Below are 3,590 nucleotides of genomic sequence, written 5' to 3'. Positions count from 1 at the left end.
TAATATGATTAAGATTTAATCACTCGGGATTTTATCTCATAATGACAAACTTAGTTCGGAACGACAATAAAAAGGTGAAATGAATCGTGAATTTCTTTTGCACTTTTGTCAATATACAGGATGTACCATACTTTGTGAAATTATATATACAAAAAAACATTGTAGATTTTCAAAGGGTTGATTTTTTGGATGTATACATTTTTATTCATGGTATCGTTGTATATGAAACATAGATAAATAAATAAATGTATATATGCATTAAGTCTAAGTATTATGATAATGATAAACGAAATATTTAATTTCGTAAATAGATGTTTACATTCATACTAGGCCCCACATCAAGTTAGTGCCGTCAGTGAACCTCAAGGAGTACAGTGAGGGCATTACTTAAATGACCCTTTATCCCTCTCCTCTCGTTCATCATACATTTTAACCTCTTAAGTTTTCCACATGAGTATTGAATGGCCTCCCAGCCCCCAGTGCCGGAATCAGATTCACCCCCCCCCCCCCCTCTCCAAGTGGAAAACAAAAACAAGGAAGAAATGTTATTAAAATATATTAATGATCAATCACAGGAAGTAAACCAATGAAGAATTCATTTCACCCTCTAAAAGCAAGGAAAATAACTAAATTGAGCTCCTGGTAGTAAAGTGGCGGGCCTATTTTAGAATATAACTACGTAGCCAGGCTATTCTATGAGGTAGCTAGTAGGTAAAGAGAACTTGAGTGCAAACTGGTAAGTAGCAAATTTTTTCTCTAAGATGACCTGGAGTAAGGTATAATATGCGAGACAGTAAGATACCTTCTGTATCCCTCCGGACTCTTCCCGTTAAACGTTTGGGAGGTATAGTTTCCTATCTCGATCATATTTACTTCGTAAATATGTGAAACCTGGAGCAATCCAGAAGGATGCACAATCTCTCTCTCTCTCTCTCTCTCTCTCTCTCTCTCTCTCTCTCTCTCTCTCTCTCTCTCTCTCTCTCTCTCTCATAAATTAGACCAATTCAAAGAGAATGCCAAGGGATATTAAGCTTAACTCGTCTTCATTACCTGGCTGTCACAACATTATGACTTGATTTGTCACAAACGACCAAAAATATTTATTATTAATAAATGCTGATCATCGTTGTCGAAATGAAACTGACGTGTCCAATATGTTCACAATTTGAATAACACATATTACTCTACGGATAGAATAAAGTAGCTGATCTCCCCAACCATAGATTTTGACAGTTGCAAGAATGTTAATTTTACGAATCTCGCCCACTTATACTTGTCTCGCCTAACCACCAAAGACAACTTTGAAATCTTCAAGGGCGAGAAAGTCGAGTAATTATGAATTACTTAGCATATTAAGACGTCATGTATTCTGATCAATTGTATCTGGTTTTACTTCAAGGTTGGAACTATCTTTTGTATCAGGTGTGAAATACTTAATATCGTTCAACAACAGAGGTCGATGGCTTGTCTTCTTTAGTAACGTTATCTGATTCTATTATAAAGTTTTTAACAGAATCATAACACAACTGAATATTTGCTATAAGAATTTTACGCAGTTTTATTACTTAACTTTGTAAAGGAGTAACATATGCTTTGGCAATAGCTACCAGTCAGAATTTCTTGTGTAGTTCCTGTAATTACCAAGAGAAGACTCGAGCATTACTTCTTCAACACCAATAATCCTATTCTGTTAATTCCTTACCTCTATGATGAGAAAACCTTTTTCTCTTTCCCACCGTTATCCCTACTTTAAGGAGTCGGTAGCCTGATGCGTCCTCTCCAATGCCTTTCTATCAAAGCCATCTTCTTCCACCAAACCTGTTCTCTCCATATCATCCTTCACCTTATCTCGCAATCCAATTCTCTGCCTCCCTTTCGATCTCCCGTAACAGGTTCCTCCCAAGCCCTCCTCACTCCCTCCCCACCCTCCATCCTCAACACGTGCCCACACCTTTTCAGTCGTGACACTCTTATCACCTCTGTAATCTTCACTACCCCTGCCTTTCTTATTATTTCATCATTTTCCAATCTTCCGAGCAGTGATATTCCCATAATCCACCTCACCATCCTCAACTCTATTCCCTTTATCTTTGCTTCTTTTCGTCTTAGAGCCCTGGTTTCGGATCCATACATTAGCACTGGTCTTATTATTGTGCTATAGATGCTGCTTTTATCCTATTCTCAACTTCAGCCTTACATCCTCACTCCTGACTCATAGTTGATCCTAAAAATTTCTATGATGAGAAGAACGCACATACTCAAATACAAATCTGAAGGTTACTTAATTAGGAATTTAGAATAGCTTTTGCTGCTACTTGAAAATCTCAAGCTTGACCTCTCTTGCATGACGAGTCAAGTTCGGAAGACTTTATCGTTCGGGTCAGACCAAAGATATTGATTTCCCCGTAAGGAACTATGTAGCGATAATGTTTTTTAAAGAGACACTTGGTGCTACTGCCATTTAAAGCTACCTTTCTCAACGAAGCATCTGGTAAAGGCAAGTCCTTTGAACCTGACCGTTTGAAGCTAATCCACTCTAATAAGTATTTGAAACTTGATTTTTCCCTTAACCACGACCTTTACTGTCCAATGTGCACATAATAAGGGCATTTCGCAATTCATAGCCTGAAAATAATCGAATAAAAAACATATGACCTTGTTTCACAAAGATAAACACTAATATAACATGTTCTTCGTTGGTATGAAACTATGTTTCTTTGCAGAATTAAAACGGAAGTGCAAATGCAACAGACCTTTGGGGAAAAAAGAATATCGATATAAGAAAATAAACAGGAACAGTGAAATTTATGAGGTGCGGTTCTAAACCTTCTGACCCGATACAAATATACACAACTCGATTTCAATGACAGATATAACTGCCAAGTGTCTTTTCCAGCAGAGATCTTTAGTTTACGAAAGTGTTACCTCTAACTGTTAAATGGGTAGAGAATTTGAGGACAGAAAAGGAAAACAAAAGATGGAGTAGGTGAGTTAATGAACTTTATCCATTCTAATGAATTAGCGGGGTATCTAGGCTACTTTTTACCCTAGTATAGTAAACTACTGTCCCGGTAAAGCTATGAGGAATGATGCAGTACCGAGTCCATACGGCACTCTCCTATTGGATATTTCCCATAATGAAACACAGTCTGTGTTTTCTTTATACTGTTTTGAAAAAAAATGTGGTGGCCTGGTGGTAGCGTCCTTGCCTGGTGATTGCCTGACTGGGGTTCGAGTCCCGCTCAAACTCGTTAGTTACTTTGGTCGCTGCTACCTCAGCATCCTTGTGAGCTAAGGATGGGGGTTTTGGGGGAGCCCATGGGTCTATCTGCTGAGTCATCAGCAGCCATTGTCTGACCCTCCTTGGTCCAATCTTGGGTGGAGAGAGTGCTTGGGCGCTGATCTTATGGTGAGTCTCTAGGGCATTGTCGTGCTTGATAGGCCAATGTCACTATCCCTTACCTCTACCACTTATGAGCGGCCTTTAAACCTTTAATACCCATTGCCTGTGGTTGAAAATGATTGGTTGATTTAATTTTAAGACAGTCCGTTAGATGTAAACATTTTTTGTTTTATCTTTGGTTCTGTTA

The sequence above is a fragment of the Palaemon carinicauda genome, chromosome 12 (genome assembly GCF_036898095.1).
Source record: "Palaemon carinicauda isolate YSFRI2023 chromosome 12, ASM3689809v2, whole genome shotgun sequence".
NCBI classification, from domain to species: Eukaryota; Metazoa; Arthropoda; class Malacostraca; order Decapoda; family Palaemonidae; genus Palaemon; species Palaemon carinicauda.
Note: the sequence above shows the minus strand (reverse complement) of the source record.